Source organism: Pristiophorus japonicus, chromosome 16 (assembly GCF_044704955.1).
Source record: "Pristiophorus japonicus isolate sPriJap1 chromosome 16, sPriJap1.hap1, whole genome shotgun sequence".
Lineage (NCBI taxonomy): Eukaryota > Metazoa > Chordata > Chondrichthyes > Pristiophoridae > Pristiophorus > Pristiophorus japonicus.
This window is the reverse complement of record NC_091992.1, coordinates 1510763-1529307: the sequence shown is the minus strand read 5'-3', so window position 1 is coordinate 1529307 and position 18545 is coordinate 1510763. Positions and strand designations below refer to the sequence as shown.

The 18545-nt window shown below is 51.3% G+C and overlaps 1 protein-coding gene across 1 annotated transcript in view; it reads right to left on the bottom strand.

The window, feature by feature from the left end:
• Window positions 1-18545, bottom strand: part of LOC139226893 (breakpoint cluster region protein-like) — a 93319-nt gene that overhangs the window by 36570 nt on the left and 38204 nt on the right. The gene's annotated exons all lie outside the window — the stretch shown is intronic.

Below are 18545 nucleotides of genomic sequence, written 5' to 3'. Positions count from 1 at the left end.
AGCCTGCTCCGCCATTCAATAAGATCATGGATGATCTGATCATGGGCTCAGCTCCACTTCCCTGCCCGCTCCCCATAACCCTTGACTCCCTTATTGCTCAAAAATCTGTCTATCCCCACCTTAAATATATTCAATGACCCAGCCTCCACAGCTCTCTGGGGCAGAGAATTCCGTGTTTCGATAAGATCACCTCTCATTCTTCTGAGCTCCAGGGAGTACATGCCCAACCTGCTCAACCTTTCTTCATAAGTCAACCCCCTCATCTCAGGAATCAACCTCATGAACCTTCTCTGAACAGCCTCCAATGCAAGTATATCCTTCCTTAAATACAGAGACCAAAACTGTACGCAGTACTCCAGGTGTGACCTCACCAATACCCTGTACAGTTGTAGCAGGACTTCTCTGCTTTTATACTCTATCCCCTTTGCAATAAAGGCCAACATTCCATTCGCCTTCCTGATCACTTGCTGTACCTGCATACTAACTTTTTGTGTTTCATGCACAAGGACCCCCAGGTCCCTCTGTACTGCAGCATTTTGTAATCTCTCCCCATTTAAATTATAATTTGCTTTTTTATTTTTCCTGCCAAAGTGGATAACTTCACATTTTCCCACATTATGCTCATTCTGCCAAATCTTTGCCCACTCACTTACCCTGTCTATATCCCTTTGCAGATTTTTTGTGTACTCCTCACAATTTACTTTCCCACCCATCTTTGTATCGTCAGCAAACTTGGCTACATTACACTCGGTCCCTTCATCCAAGTCATTAATATAGATTGTAAATAGTTGGGGTCCCAGCACTGATCCCTGCGGCACCCCACTAGTCATTGATTGCCAACTGGAAAATGACCCATTTATCCCGACTCTCTGTTTTCTGTTAGTTAGCCAATCCTCTATCCATGCTAATATATTACCCCCAACCCCGTCAGCTTTTATCTTGTGCAGTAACCTTTTATGTGGCACCTTATCGAATGCCTTCTGGAAATCCAAATACACCACATCCACTGGTTCCCCCTTATCCACCCTGCTCATTACATCCTCAAAGAACTCCAGTAAATTTGTCAAACATGATTTCCCTTTCATAAAACCAGCTGACTGCTTGACTGTATTATGATTTTCTAAATGTCCCGCTACTGCTTCCTTAATAATGGGCTCCAGCATTTTCCCAACGACAGATGTTAGGCTAACTGGTCTATAGTTTCCTGCTTCCTGTCTCCCTCCTTTCTTAAATAGGGACGTTACATTTGCAGTTTTCCAATCCACTGGGACCTCTCCAGAATCCAGGGAATTTTTTGGTAGATTACAACCAATGCATCCACTATCTCTGCAGCCACTTCTTTTAAGACCCTGGGATGTAGGCCATCGGGTCCAGGGGACTTGTCCACCTTTAGTCCCATTAGTTTGCCCAGTACCTTTTCTCTAGTGATAGCGATTGTTTTAAGTTCCTCCCTCCCTATAGCCCATTGATTATCCATTATTGGGATGTTTTTAGTGTCTTCTACTGTGAAGACTGATACAAAATATTTGTTCAACGTCTCTGCCATTTCCCTGTTCCCCATTATTAATTCCCCAGTCTCATCCTCTAAGGGACCAACATTTACTTTAGCTACTCACTTCCTTTTTATATACCTGTAGACGTTCTTACTGTCTGTTTTTATATTTCTTGCTAGTTTACTCTCACAAGCTATCTTCTCTCTATTATTTTTGTAGTCGTCCTTCGCTGGTTTCTAAAAATTTCCCAATCCTCTGGCCTCCCACTATTCTTTGCAACATTGTATGCCTTTGATACATAAGAACATAAGAATTAGGAACAGGAGTAGGCCATCTAGCCCCTCGAGCCTGCTCCGCCATTCAACAAGATCATGGCTGATCTGGCCGTGGATTCAGCACCACTTACCCGCCCGCTCCCCGTAACCCTTAATTCCCTTATTGGTTAAAAATCCATCTATCTGTGACTTGAATACATTCAATGAGCTAGCCTCAACTGCTTCCTTGGGCAGAGAATTCCACAGATTCACAACCCTCTGGGAGAAGAAATTCCTTCTCAACTCGGTTTTAAATTGGCTCCCCCGTATTTTGAGGCTGTGCCCCCTAGTTCTAGTCTCCCCGACCAGTGGAAACAACCTCTCTGCCTCTATCTTGTCTATCCCTTTCATTATTTTAAATGTTTCTATAAGATCACCCCTCATCCTTCTGAACTCCAAGGAGTAAAGACCCAGTCTACTCAATCTATCATCATAAGGTAACCCCCTCATCTCCGGAATCAGCCTAGTGAATCGTCTCTGTACCCCCTCCAAAGCCAGTATATCCTTCCTTAAGTAAGGTGACCAAAACTGCACGCAGTACTCCAGGTGCGGCCTCACCAATACCCTGTACAGTTGCAGCAGGACCTCCCTGCTTTTGTACTCCATCCCTTAACTTCCTTAGTTAGCTCCAGGTGGTTCTTGGAGTCTTTCTTTCTCACTGGAATATATCTTTGCTGAGAATTATGAAATATCTCCTTAAACGTCTGCCACTGCTTATCTACCGTCTTACCAATATTTTACAGCTCCGCAGGTTAGGAAGTAAAGAGCTGTAGCGGTGTACCACGTCAACCTCCAGCGCGAGCTGCTCCAAGTGTGCGACGGTTTGGAGATGGGCGGCTGGGTGACATCATCAAAACCGTGGTCGTTGTTTTGGAGTGTGGGCAGGAAGATCGGCGGGGCCCAGGTACAGAGGAGTGGGTAGGTCGGGGCGGATGAGCGGTGAGAGTTTGTGGCGTCGGAGCGGTGACAGATCGCGACGGAGGTGCGGCAAATATTTGGCGGAGGAGCAGCGAGAGATTGTGGTGGAGGTGCAGCGAATGAGGGTGCAGGGCCCAGAAGAGGCGAGGGCCCAGGGGGCAGCACGGACCAGCCCACACTGCGATGTGAGCGCACTAGGTCCGTGCAGCAGAGCAGGTCGCCTGTCATCTTGGTTAACCCTTGCCACTGGACCAAGACCTCGCTCTGTCAAGCCCGTGTGGTGGCTGGTGTGCAACGGCCACCCCACGTTAAACAAACCCACACACAGGCATCTTCCACCCCCTCAACTGGAGTTCAGGACTGGAACATCGGGTCCTTCATTGAAACATCTGTGAACTCATGTGGAAGCAAGTCATCCTCGTTCGAGGGACTGCCTATGATGATGATATGACCGTCTTACACTTTAATCTATTTTCCCAGTCCACTTTAGCCAACTCTGTTTTCATACCTTTGTAGTTGCCTTTACGTAAATTCAGGACACTAGTTTGAGGTCCAATTTTCTCACCCTCAAACTGAATTTGTAATTCTACCATGCTATGATCACTCTTCCCTGGAGGATCCTTTACTTTGAGATCATTAATTAATCCTGTCTCATTACACATTACCAGATCTAAAATAGCCTGCTTCCTGGTTGGTTACACAACGTATTGTTCTAAAAACTAACCCGAATACACTCTGAATTCTTCCTCGAGGCTACCTTTGCCAATTTGATTTGTCCAATCCAGATGAAGATTAAAATTTCCCGTGATTATTGCAGTACCTTTTTTGCAAGCCACCATTATTTCTGTAGCTACTGTTTGGGGCCTACAGACCACTCCCACCAATGACTTCCTACCCTTATTATTTCTTATCCCACCCAAAGTGATTCTACATCTTGATCTTCTGAGCCAAGATCATTTCTCATTACTGCCCTGATCTCATCCTTTATTAACAGAGCTACCCCACCTCCTTTTCCTTTCTGCCTATCCTTCCGAAATGTCAAACACCCTGAACCTCTCCGACTCTCTCTCCTCCTTCCTTAAAACCGACCTTTTTGATCCAGCTTCAGTCACCTGTCCTAATATCTCCTTCTGTGGCTCGGTGTCAAAGTTTGTTTTATAACGCTCCTGTGGAGCGCCTTGGGGTGGTTTACTAAGTTAAAGGTGCTATATAAATGCAAGTTGTGGTGGTTGTTGTTGTTGTTATACATCTCTCTCCCTCACCTTGATGATCAATTCCACAATCAGGAAACTAAAAGGTGTGAAGTTAATCAGAGGCGCCCTGATACCCATTACTGTGTGTACTGGAACTCAACATCGAGAGCCCAGGGTAAGGGGCTTCATCCCAAGCATCACCCCTTCCCTCCGCACACCGCCCCCTCACCCCTTCCTCCTCAGACAGCCCCCCCTCACCCCTTCCCCCCGCACCCCTCCCTCCTCACAGACCCCCCCTCACCCAGTCACCCCTTCCCCCTTATCCGTGTCACCCCTTCCCCCCGCACCCTGCCCCCGTCACCCCTTCCTCCTCACATAGCACCCCCCTCACCCATTCCCCCCATAACCTCCCCCCTCTCCCTGATCTCCCACCCCTCCCCCTCCTGGTCCCCATGCTGTGTATTTACAGCAGTTTCTGCATTTACAGAATCACACAGCTCAGAAGGAGGCTATTCCACCATCATGCCTGTGCTTACTGGCTGAACAAGCGACCAATCGCTAGCCAGATGCGAGGGATCCGAGACAAGCTGCTGGAAAATATGACGTTCCAAACTCCTTGGTTAGTGGCCGGGCTCCATTTCAAATTGCTCTCGGCCTAACTGTTTAATTAAAATCTAACACTCCGCAATATTTACTGCAATGGTGGAGTGGAGACTCAGGCTGGTGTGGGATCATCGTGGAGTCGGCGGCCAGCGCGGGGTCAGGGGTCAACAGGCAGAGTGGGGTCAGGGGTCAACAGGCAGCACGGGGTCAGAGCGGGGTCGGGGGGTCAGAGCGGGGTCGGGGGGCAGTGTAAAGCGCAGGCACTGCCTAATGTTCCACTGCCTGAGTCTGTGGTAAAAGATTTTTCTTGGAAATGATACTTGTTTTAGATTCTGACACACATGGCCCGACCCTTCGACTGACCGATCGACCGACACGGAGACTCACTGCCCTACAGCTCGCTCTGCTGGGTGCTCCATCCAACCTTCATTCAATTCTGCTATTTTTGCTGAAAGACAGATAGAAACCGCTCAGGATCAGAGCCACCTATCGAATCAACATCGAGAAACTGAACCACGGAAATCTAAATCTGAAGCGGGTCTCAGGAAATGGACCCTGTGGCCACACAGAAACAGCAACTGTTCAACAATCCCGACCAGATACTCAACACCGCGTCCAAACACATTGTACGTGGGAGGGAAAGACACACAGTAAAAGAGCTACACTCTGTATCTAACCCCGTGCTGTACCTGCCCTGGGAGTGTTTGATGGGACAGTGTAGAGGGAGCTTTACTCTGTATCTAACCCGTGCTGTACCTGCCCTGGGAGTGTTTGATGGGACAGTGTAGAGGGAGCTTTACTCTGTATCTAACCCGTGCTGTATCTGCCCTGGGAGTGTTTGATGGGACAGTGTAGAGGGAGCTTTACTCTGTATCTAACCCGTGCTGTACCTGCCCTGGGAGTGTTTGATGGGACAGTGTAGAGGGAGCTTTACTCTGTATCTAACCCGTGCTGTACCTGCCCTGGGAGTGTTTGATGGGGCAGTGTAGAGGGAGCTTTACTCTGTATCTAACCCCGTGCTGTATCTGCCCTGGGAGTGTTTGATGGGACAGTGTAGAGGGAGCTTTACTCTGTATCTAACCCCCTGTACCTGTCCTGGGAGTGTTTGATGGGACAGTGTAGAGGGAGCTTTACTCTGTATCTAACCCCGTGCTGTACCTGCCCTGGGAGTGTTTGATGGGACAGTGTAGATCATCAACAACAACAACAACTTGTATTTATATAGCACCTTTAACACAGTAAAACATTCCAAGGCACGTCACAGGTGAAATACAAGATTAACAAATTGACACCGAGCCATGCAAGTAGAAATTAGGGCAGATGGCCAAAAGCTTGGTCAAAGAGGTGGGTTTAAAGGAACATCTTAAGGAGGAGAGAGGTTTAGGGAGAGAGTTCCAGGGTTTGGGGCCCAGGGAACAGAAGGCACGGCCACCGATGGTGGAGCGATTATAATCAGGGATGGTCAGGAGGGCAGAATTAGAGGAGCGCAGACATCTTGGAGGGGTGGGGGGGGTTGTGGGGCTAGAGGAGATTACAGAGATAGGGAGGGGCGAGTCCATGGAGGGATTTGAAAAGGAGGATGAGAATTTTGAAATCAAGGCGTTGCTTAACCGGGAACCAATGTAGGTCAGTGAGCACAGGGGGTGATGGGTGAGCGGGACTCGGTGCGAGTTAGGACACGGGACAGTGAGCACAGGGGGTGATGGGTGAGCGGGACTCGGTGCGAGTTAGGACATGGGGTCAGCGAGCACAGGGGGTGATGGGTGAGCGGGACTCGGTGCGAGTTAGGACACGGGACAGTGAGCACAGGTGGTGATGGGTGAGCAGAACTTGGTGCGAGTTAGGACACAGGAGCAGTGAGCACAGAGGGTGATGGGTGAGCAGGACTCGGTGCGAGTTAGGACACGGGGCAGTGAGCACAGGGGGTGATGGGTGAGCGGGACTCGGTGCGAGTTAGGACACGGGGGCAGCCGAGTTTTGGATCACCTCTAGTTTACGTAGGGCAGAATGTGGGAGGCCAGCCAGGAGTGCGTTGGAATAATCAAGTCTAGAGGTAACAAACGCGTGGATGAGGGTTTCAGCAGCAGATGAGCTGAGGCAGGGGCGGAGACGGACGATGTTACGGAGGTGGAAATAGGCAGTCTTAGTTATGCTGTGGATTTATGGTCGAAAGCTCATTTCAGGGTCAAATATGACACTAAGGTTGCGAATAGTGCGGTTCAGCCTCAGACAGGAGTTGGGGAGAGGGATGGAGTCAGTGTCTGGGGAACGGAGTTTGTGGCGGGGACCAAAGACAATGGCTTCAGTCTTTCCAATATTCAATTGGAGAAAATTTCTGCTCATCCAGAACTGGATGTCGGACAAGCAGTCTGACAATTTAGAGACCGTGTAGGGGTCGAGAGAAGTGGTGGTGAGGTAGAGCTGGGTGTCACCAGCGTACGTGTGGAATCTGACTCCGTGTTTCCGGATGATGTCACCAAGAGGCAACATGTAGATGAGGAATAGGAGAGGCCAAGGATAGATCCTTGGGGGACACCAGAGTTAACAATGCGGGGGTGGGAAGAGAACCATTGCAGGTAATTCTCTGACTACGATGAGATGGATAAGAATGGAACCAGGCGAGTGCAGTCCCACCCAGCTGAACGACGGTGGAGAGGCGCTGGAGGAGGATGGAGTGGCCAACCGTGTCGAAGGCTGCAGACAGGTCAAGGAGGGATAGTGTACCTTTGTCACGGTCACAAAGGAGCTTTACTCTATGTCTATCTCTCGCACACCCTAGCTCTGTAACTTCCTCTAGCCATACAATGCTCCAAGATTTCTGCACACCTCCAATTCTGTCCACATGCGCAGCCGATTCAATCCTCCATTCATTGAGGCTGCAGATCCGTGCCCTAACACCAGGTGTCACTGTCGGAGGGGTAGTACTGAGGGAGTGCCGCACTGTTGGAGGGGCAGTACTGAGGGAGCGCCACACTGTCGGAGGGACGGTACTGAGGGAGCGCGCACTGTCGGAGGGACAGTACTGAGGGAGCGCGCACTGTCGGAGGGGCAGTACTGAGGGAGCACTGCACTGTCGGAGGGGCAGTACTGAGGGAGTGTTGCACTGTCGGAGGGGCAGTACTGAGGGAGTGTTGCACTGTCGGAGGGGCAGTACTGAGGGAGCGCCTCACTGTCGGAGGGGCAGTACTGAGGGAGCGCCGCACTGTCGGAGGGGCAGTACTGAGGGAGCGCCGCACTGTCGGAGGGGCGGTACTAAGGGAGTGCCTCACTGTCGGAGGGGCGGTACTGAGGGAGTGCCTCACTGTCGGAGGGGCCGTCTGGCAGATGTGATGTTGAACCGATGTCCCGTTTGCCTGTTGAAGAAATGCAGGCTGTTCTCCTTGGGGCAAGGCCAACACCACCACAACCATCTGAACTGGTCGTTTATCCTGCAGCGGATTGTGGGGTCTTGCTGTATATAAATTGAGGATGAAATAGCAGAGCAGTGACGGGATTGGTCCAAGTCAGCATGGATTTATGAAAGGGAAATCATGCTTGACAAATCTTCTGGAATTTTTTGAGGATGTAACTAGTAGAGTGGACAAGGGAGAACCAGTGGATGTGGTGTATTTAGACTTTCAAAAGGCCTTTGACAAGGTCCCACACAAGAGATTGGTGTGCAAAATCAAAGCACATGGTATTGGGGGTAATGTACTGACGTGGATAGAAAACTGGTTGGCAGACAGGAAGCAGAGAGTCGGGATAAACGGGTCCTTTTCAGAATGACAGGCAGTGACTACTGGTATACCGCAAGGTTCAGTGCTGGGACCCCAGCTATTTACAATATACATTAATGATTTAGATGATGGAATTAAGTGTAATGTCTCCAAGTTTGCAGATGACACTAAACTGGGTGGCAGTGTGAGCTGTGAGGAGGATGCTAAGAGGCTGCAGGGTGACTTGGACAGGTTAGGTGAATGGGCAAATGCATGGCAGATGCAGTATAATGTGGATAAATGTGAAGTTATCCATTTTGGGGGCAAAAACAGGAAGGCAGAATATTATCTGAATGGTGACAGATTAGGAAAAGGGGAGGTGCAACGAGACCTGGGTGTCATGGTTCATCAGTCATTGAAAGTTGGCATGCAGGTACAGCAGGCGGTTAAGAAGGTAAATGGTATGTTGGCCTTCATAGCGAGGGGATAGAAACATAGAAAATAGGTGCAGGAGTAGGCCATTCGGCCCTTCTAGCCTGCACCGCCATTCAATGAGTTCATGGCTGAACATGCAACTTCAGTACCCCATTCCTGCTTTCTCGCCATACCCCTTGATCCCCCTAGTAGTAAGGACCTCATCTAACTCCTTTTTGAATATATTTAGTGAATTGGCCTCAACAACTTTCTGTGGTAGAGAATTCCACAGGTTCACCACTCTCTGGGTGAAGAAGTTCCTCCGCATCTCGGTCCTAAATGGCTTACCCCTTATCCTTAGACTGTGACCTCTGGTTCTGGACTTCCCCAACATTGGGAACATTCTTCCTGCATCTAACCTGTCTAACCCCGTCAGAATGTTATATGTTTCTATGAGGTCCCCTCTCATTCTTCTGAACTCCAGTGAATACAAGCCCAGTTGATCCAGTCTTTCTTGATAGGTCAGTCCCGCCATCCCGGGAATCAGTCTGGTGAACCTTCGCTGCACTCCCTCAATAGCAAGAATGTCCTTCCTCAGGTTAGGAGACCAAAACTGTACACAATACTCCAGGTGTGGCCTCACCAATGCCCTGTACAACTGTAGCAACACCTCCCTGCCCCTGTACTCAAATCCCCTTGCTATGAAGGCCAACATGCCATTTGCTTTCTTAACCGCCTGCTGCACCTGCATGCCAACCTTCAATGACTGATGTACCATGACACCCAGGTCTCTTTGCACCTCCCCTTTTCCTAATCTGTCACCATTCAGATAATAGTCTGTCTCTCTGTTTTTACCACCAAAGTGGATAACCTCACATTTATCCACATTATACTTCATCTGCCATGCATTTGCCCACTCACCTAACCTATCCAAGTCGCTCTGCAGCCTCACAGCATCCTCCTCGCAGCTCACACTGCCACCCAACTTAGTGTCATCCGCAAATTTGGAGATACTACATTTAATCCCCTCATCTAAATCATTAATGTACAGTGTAAACAGCTGGGGCCCCAGCACAGAACCTTGCGGTACCCCACTAGTCACTGCCTGCCATTCTGAAAAGTACCCATTTACTCCCACTCTTTGCTTCCTGTCTGACAACCAGTTCTCAATCCATGTCAGTACACTACCCCCAATCCCATGTGCTCTAACTTTGCACATCAATCTCTTGTGTGGGACCTTGTCGAACGCCTTCTGAAAGTCCAAATATACCACATCAACTGGTTCTCCCTTATCCACTCTACTGGAAACATCCTCAAAAAATTCCAGAAGATTTGTCAAGCATGATTTCCCTTTCACAAATCCATGCTGACTTGGACCTATCATGTCACCTCTTTCCAAATGCACTGCTATGACATCCTTAATAATTGATTCCATCATTTTACCCACTACCGATGTCAGGCTGACCGGTCTATAATTCCCTGTTTTCTCTCTCCCTCCTTTTTTAAAAAGTGGGGTTACATTGGCTACCCTCCACTCCATAGGAACTGATCCAGAGTCAATGGAATGTTGGAAAATGACTGTCAACGCATCCGCTATTTCCAAGGCCACCTCCTTAAGTACTCTGGGATGCAGTCCATCAGGCCTTGGGGATTTATCGGCCTTCAATCCCATCAATTTCCCCAACACAATTTCCCGGCTAATAAGGATTTCCCTCAGTTCCTCCTCCTTACTAGACCCCCCGACCCCTTTTATAACCGGAAGGTTGTTCGTGTCCTCCTTCGTGAATACCGAACCAAAGTACTTGTTCAATTGGTCCGCCATTTCTTTGTTCCCCGTTATGACTTCCCCTGATTCTGACTGCAGAGGACCTACGTTTGTCTTTACTAACCTTTTTCTCTTTACATATCTATAGAAACTTTTGCAATCCGTCTTAATGTTCCCTGCAAGCTTCTTCTCGTACTCCATTTTCCCTGCCCTAATCAAACCCTTTGTCCTCCTCTGCTGAGTTCTAAATTTCTCCCAGTCCCCAGGTTCGCTGCTATTTCTGGCCAATTTGTATGCCACTTCCTTGGCTTTAATACTATCCCTGATTTCCCTTGATAGCCACGGTTGAGCCACCTTCCCTTTTTTATTTTTATGCCAGACAGGAATGTACAATTGTTGTAGTTCATCCATGCGGTCTCTAAATGTCTGCCATTGCCCATCCACAGTCAACCCCTTAAGTATCATTCGCCAATCCATCCCAGCCAATTCACGCCTCATACCTTCAAAGTTAGCCTTCTTTAAGTTCTGGACCATGGTCTCTGAATTAACTGTTTCATTCTCCATCCCAATGCAGAATTCCACCATATTATGGTCACTCTTCCCCAAGGGGCCTCGCACAACGAGATTGCTAATTAATCCTCTCTCATTACACAACACCCAGTCTAAGATGGCCTCCCCCCTAGTTGGTTCCTCGACATATTGGTCTAAAAAACCATCCCTTATGCACTCCAGGAAATCCTCCTCCACCGTATTGCTTCCAGTTTGGTTAGCCCAATCTATGTGCTTATTAAAGTCACCCATTATAACTGCTGCACCTTTATTGCATGCACCCCTAATTTCCTGTTTGATGCCCTCCCCAACATCACTACTACTGTTTGGAGGTCTGTACACAACTCCCACTAACGTTTTTTGCCCTTTGGTGTTCTGCAGCTCTACCCATATAGATTCCACATCATCCAAGCTAATGTCCTTCCTAACTATTGCCTTAATCTCCTCCTTAACCAGCAATGCTACCCCACCTCCTTTTCCTTTTATTCTATCCTTCCTGAATGTTGAATACCCCTGGATGTTGAGTTCCCAGCCCTGATCATCCTGGAGCCACGTCTCCGTAATCCCAATCACATCATATTTGTTAACATCTATTTGCACAGTTAATTCATCCACCTTATTGCGGATACTCCTTGCATTAAGACACAAAGCCTTTAGGCTTGTTTTTTTAACACCCTCTGTCCTTTTAGAATTTTGCTGTACAATGGCCCTTTTTGTTCTTTGCCTTGGGTTTCTCTGCCCTCCACTTTTCCTCATCTCCTTTCTGTCTTTTGTTTTTGCCTCCTTTTTGTTTCCCTCTATCTCCCTGCATTGGTTCCCATCCCCCTGCCATATTAGTTTAACTCCTCCCCAACAGCGCTAGCAAACACTCCCCCGAGGACATTGGTTCCGATTCTGCCCAGGTGCAGACCGTCCGGATTGTACTGGTCCCACCTCCCCCAGAACCGGTTCCAATGCCCCAGGAATTTGAATCCCTCCCTGCTGCACCACTGCTCAAGCCACGTATTCATCTGAGCTATCCTGCGATTCCTACTCTGACTAGCACGTGGCACTGGTAGCAATCCCGAGATTACTACTTTTGAGGTCCTACTTTTTAATTTAGCTCCTAGCTCCTTAAATTCATTTCATAGGAACTCATCCCTTTTTTTACCTATGTCATTGGTACCAACGTGCACCACGACAACTGTCTGTTCTCCCTCCCTTTTTAGAATGTCCTGCACCCGCTCCGAGACATCCGAGATTTGAGTATAGGAGCAGGGAGGTCTTACTGCAGTTGTACAGGGCCTTGGTGAGGCCACAACTGGAATATTGTGTTCAGTTTTGGTCTCCTAATCTGAGGAAGGATGTTCTTGCTATTGAGGGAGTGCAGCGAAGATTCGCTAGGCTGATTCCTGGGATGGCAGGACTGACATATGAGGAGAGACTGGATCAACTGGGCCTTTATTCACTGGAGTTTAGAAGGATGAGAGGGGATCACATAGAAACGTATAAGATTCTGACGGGACAGGACAGGTTAGAAGCAGGAAGAATGTTCCCAATGTTGGGGAAGTCCAGAACCAGGGGTCACAGTCTAAGGATAAGGGGTAAGCCATTTAGGACTGAGATGAGGAGAAACTTCTTCACTCAGAGAGTGGTGAACCTGTGGAATTCCCTACCGCAGAGAGTTGTTGAAGCCAGTTCATTGGATATATTCAAGAGGGAGTTAGATATGGCCCTTATGGCTAAAGGGATCAAGGGGCATGGAAAGAAAGCAGGAAACGGGTACTGAAGGAACGATCAGCCATGATCTTATTGAATGGTGGTGCAGGCTCGAAGGGCCGAATGGCCTACTCCTGCACCTATTTTCTATGTTTCTATGTTATCACAAACCGACAGAGGTACGTACGCCTGAAAATGAACTTCTCTGGGACACCCCGATGCGTGAGATAAATACAAGACTGCGCTTTCTGACTAACATCACTCACCTCAAAGAGGATACATATTCCAAGTGAGAAACCGCCTTTGCTCGCGGAGCATTGAGGTACGACAGGTGGGTTTGTCCCAAAGCCCATGGGAGAGCTTGGCGCAAAAGTTAGTACACTTCGCCTGCCTGCTCCCTCAGCAGCTGTGGGCAATGCCCAACTGGTAACCATGGACCCATTCTGTGCCCAGTCTCTGCCCAGCCCCCGGAGAGCTGGCACCATTGGGTTAGAGTGCCTCCTGCTGGGCCTCTGTGGCTGTGCGTGTTGGAGCTGAGGACACGACAGGGCTCGGCGATGATGCACCCCACAGTCGGATATCCTGCCAGATTTCACCGCCCGGGTTCACAGATGAATGGCAGCCCGTGGATGAGGCATGAGGGAGTGTGTGGGGATCCGACCTCAGCAAGACCGAGGGCCATCAAGGGGCGGGGGAATGGACCACCCTGTGCTAAGTACAGTCACATCGCTGCCACACTCGATTGAAGGTTACGGGGACTCCCGGTGACAGCCACACGGCAAGATCGGGATCCATTATCAGAGACGGAGGCAGCACCAACACTCCATTCAATGTAACCCGCAACAGGCAGGAGGTGCACAATCTGTGGGATTGGAACTACTTCGGCAGCACCTCCCAAATCCTTCCACCCCCTAGAGGGACAAGGGCAGCAGGCCCATGGGAACACCACCCCCTCCACGTTCCCCTCCCAGTCACACACCATCCTGACTGGGAAATATATCGGCCGTTCCTTCATCGTCGCTGGGTCACAATCCTGGAACTCCCTCTCTAACAGCACTGTGGGAGCACCTTCACCACACGGACTGCAGCGGTTCAAGGCAGCGGCTCACCACCACCTGCTCAAGGGGCAATTAGGGACGGGCAATAAATGCCGGCCTGGCCAGCGACGCCCACATCCCGAGAATGAATTTAGAAAACACGAACCAGATATTGTATCGGTGCAGCACTCAATGCTTTGAAGAAAATTTCCCGCTGGCAGTAACATTAAATCAAAGCCCACACACTGACGATGTTCCCCCAACACTCCCCAATCTCCTCCCAATGAAGTGTTCACCCAGCCAGGCTCCCCCGAAGGACCCCACCAGCTAACAACCACCATCGATGCACTCCTGCATATCATTGCAATTTCCCCGATAACCGACAGATCCCCGGTTACCAGCAGATCCCCTGATAACCGGCAGATCCCCCCGATAACCGGCAGATCCCCCCGATAACCGGCAGATCCCCCAGTTACCAGCAGATCCCCGATAACCGGCAGATCCCCCGATAACCGGCAGATCCCCCGATAACCAGCAGATCCCCCCGATAACCGGCAGATCCCCCCGATAACCGGCAGATCCCCCCGATAACCGGCAGATCCCCCAGTTACCGGCAGATCCCCCGATAACCGGCAGATCCCCCGATAACCGGCAGATCCCCCGATAACCAGCAGATCCCCCAGATAACCGGCAGATCCCCCCGATAACCGGCAGATCCCCGATAACCGGCAGATCCCCCAGTTACCGGCAGATCCCCCGATAACCGGCAGATCCCCCGATAACCGGCAGATCCCCCGATAACCAGCAGATCCCCCCGATAACCGGCAGATCCCCCCGATAACCGGCAGATCCCCCGATAACCGGCAGATCCCCCAGTTACCAGCAGATCCCCGATAACCGGCAGACCCCCCCGATAACCAGCAGATCCCCCGATAACTGGCAGATCCCCCGATAACCGACAGATCCCCAGTTACCAGCAGATCCCCCGATAACCGGCAGATCCCCGATAACCGGCAGATCCCCCAGTTACCAGCAGATCCCCGATAACGGGCAGATCCCCCAGTTACCAGCAGATCCCCGATAACCGGCAGATCCCCCCGATAACCGGAAGATCCCCCCCGATAACCGGAAGATCCCCCCGATAACCGGCAGATCCCCGGTTACCGGCAGATCCCCGGTTACCGGCAGATCCCCCGATAACCGGCAGATCCCCCCGATAACCGGCAGATCCCCCCGATAACCGGCAGATCCCCCAATAACCGACAGATCCCCCGGTTACCGACAGATCCCCCGGTTACCGACAGATCCCCCGGTTACCAGCAGCAGGATGGGCTTTCTGCTCACAGACAATCTCCCGCAGGGCACCAGTTACAAATCAAGTGGCTGGCACCATGCCCGCTCAGGCTGTGGGTGGCACTGGGCCATCAGACCCACAAGGACACTCGATCAACCAGCAACCCGCGCTGAGTCAGCTCAGCTCCTGCAGCCAGGCTGCACTTAGCATTTAACCTCGAGTTCCCGTGGGAGAGAATCGAGGGAAAATGGCCCGCATTCCTCCGGCCTCGGACCTCCGACCACAGGGTCCCTGCCCCCGACCTCCGGCCCCAGGGTCCCGGCCTCAGACCACCCAACCCAGTGTGCCGGTCACTAGTCACTGACTCCAACTGGAAGCTGTGTGGGGAGTAGGAGCACAATCTGAGATCAGGATATTTGGTGGGGGGGGGGGGGGGGGCAGGGAGATATTCGGGGGGGGGGGGGGGAAGGAGATATTCGGGGGGGGGGGGAGGGGAAATATTCCGGGGGGGGGGGAGGGAGATATTCCGGGGTGGGGGGGAGGGAGATATTCCGGGGGGGGGGAGGGGAGGAGAGGGAGATATTCCCGGGGGGGAGGGAGATATTCCGGGGGGGGGGGGAGAAGAGAGGGAGATATTCCGGGGGGGGGGGGGGGGGAGGGAAAAATTCGGGGGGGGGGGGGCGGAGATATTCGGGGGGGGGGGGGGAGGGAGATATTCGGGGGGGGGAGGAGAGGGAGATATTCCCGGGGGGGGGGGGGGGGAAGAGATATTCCCGGGGGGGGGGGGGGGGAAGAGATATTCGGGGGGGGAGGGGGATATTCGTTGGGGGGCGGGGGAATCGAGCTCGGTTGCAGACCTCCACAGTTGAATAGTCTGCAGATACTCCCACAGAGAGATTGACCCGTTGACCTCCGGCCCCATCCCAGGACCACAGACACCTTCAGAACTGAATCCCAGCGAGTGTCCGCGCGGAAAACAAACTATAAATAAAATGTCCGTCAGGTCCGAGCGAGGCACCGGGTTGCAGTAACCGGGATTCACCAGCAGGTGGGGGCCCCCTCCGCGGCTCAGGGAATTGGTGACATGTGATGCAGACTCAGTGTCAGCCGTGGCTCAGGGGCAGAACCCTCATCTCTCAGTCAGCAGTCGTGGGTTCAAGTCCCACTCCAAGGACTCGAGCACAAAACAAATCTAGGCCGACACTCCCAGTGCAGTACTGAGGGAGTGCGGCACTGTCGGAGGGGCAGTACTGAGGGAGTGCTGCACTGTCGGAGGGGCAGTACTGAGGGAGAGCCGCACTGTCGGAGGGGCAGTACTGAGGGAGCGCCGCACTGTCGGAGGGGCAGTACTGAGGGAGCGCCACACTGTCGGAGGGGCAGTACTGAGGGAGCGCCGCACTGTCGGAGGGGCAGTACTGAGGGAGCGCCGCACTGTCGGAGGGGCAGTACTGAGGGAGCGCCGCACTGTCGGAGGGGCAGTACTGAGGGAGCGCCGCACTGTCGGAGGGGCAGTACTGAGGGAGCGCCGCACTGCCGGAGGGGCAGTACTGAGGGAGCGCCGCACTGTCGGAGGGGCAGTACTGAGGGAGTGCCGCACTGTCGGAGGGGCAGTACTGAGGGAGCGCTGCACTGTCAGAGGGGCAGTACTGAGGGAGAGCCGCACTGTCGGAGGGGCAGTACTGAGGGAGCCCCGCACTGTCGGAGGGGCAGTACTGAGGGAGTGCCGCACTGCCGGAGGGGCAGTACTGAGGGAGTGCCGCACTGCCGGAGGGGCAGTACTGAGGGAGCGCCGCACTGCCGGAGGAGCCGCCTTTCAGATGAGATGTTAATACAAGGTCCCGCCTGCTGACTCGGGAGTACGTTAAAGATCCCAGGGCACTATTGAGGAAAAGCAACAGAGTTATCCCGATGATCTGGCCAATATTTTTCCCTCAATCAACTGAACAAACAGATGATCTGGTCATTATCACATTGCTGTGTGTGGAAGCTTTGAGATTTCCGGTAGTGGTGAAAGGCGCTATATAAATGCAAGTCTTTATTTAAACATTGTGTGATGTGTTTTAAGAGGTTTGATGGGCCCTAGTTCATCAATAAGCTCCGTTACACAGTGTAACCTGTCGATCAATGGAACTGTGGCCCCCGAGCCCTGGAGGAACCCCGACCCCCGGAGGGGCCCTGAGCCTCTGATAAGACATTGGCCTACTGTCCTCAAATCATCATTACATCCCTTCAAATCTGTGGATGTCTCTCCCACACCCCCGGCTCCCCCGTCCATCTCTCTTACCCCACCCCCCACCCCCTGCTCTTTTCCCCCTCTCCAGGGTCAATGCAGCAGATCAGAGCAGGAATAGTCCGACCCAACTGATGACAGATCAATTCCTGAAGAGGGGATCAGTGGGCAGTCCGCAGTTACTAAATATTTCCTTTATTTAGCATTATTATATCGATACATTAAAACACCAGCCACCCATTCCAGACAACGGTACTGTACCCCAGTGTTATAGTCACAGACCTGTACCCACCAGTACTGTACCCCAGTGTTATAGTGACAGACCTGTACCCACCATTACTGTACCCCAGTGTTATACTGACAGACCTGTACCCACCAGTACTGTACCCCAGTGTTATAGTGACAGACCTGTACCCACCAGTATTGTATCCCAGTGTTATACAGTGACAGACCTGTACCCACCAGTACTGTACCCCAGTGTTATACAGTGACAGACCTGTACCCACCAGTACTGTACCCCAGTGTTATACAGTGACAGACCTGTACCCACCAGTACTGTACCCCAGTGTTATACAGTGACAGACCTGTACCCAAAGGTACTGTACCCAGTGTTATACAGTGACAGACCTGTACCCACCAGTACTGTATCCCAGTGTTATACAGTGACAGACCTGTACCCACCAGTACTGTACCCCAGTGTTATACAGTGACAGACCTGTACCCACCAGTACTGTACCCAGTTATACAGTGACAGACCTGCACTCACCAGTACTGTACCCCAGTGTTATAGTGACAGACCTGTACCCACCAGTACTGTACCCCAGTGTTATACAGTGACAGACCTGTACCCACCAGTACTGTACCCCAGTGTTATACACTGACAGACCTGTACCCACCAGTACTGTACCCCAGTGTTATACAGTGACAGACCTGTACCCACCAGTACTGTACCCCAGTTATATACAGTGACAGACCTGTACCCACCAGTACTGTACCCCAGTGTTATAGTGACAGACCTGTACCCACCAGTACTGTACCCCAGTGTTATAGTGACAGACCTGTACCCACCAGTACTGTACCCCAGTGTTATAGTGACAGACCTGTACCCACCAGTACTGTACCCCAGTGTTATACCGTGACAGACCTGCACCCACCAGTACTGTACCCCAGTGTTATAGTGACAGACCTGTACCCACCAGTACTGTACCCCAGTGTTATAGTGACAGACCTGTACCCGCCAGTTCTGTACCCCAGTGTTATAGTGGCAGACATGTACCCACCAGTACTGTACCCCAGTGTTATACAGTGACAGACCTGTACCCACCAGTACTGTACCCCAGTG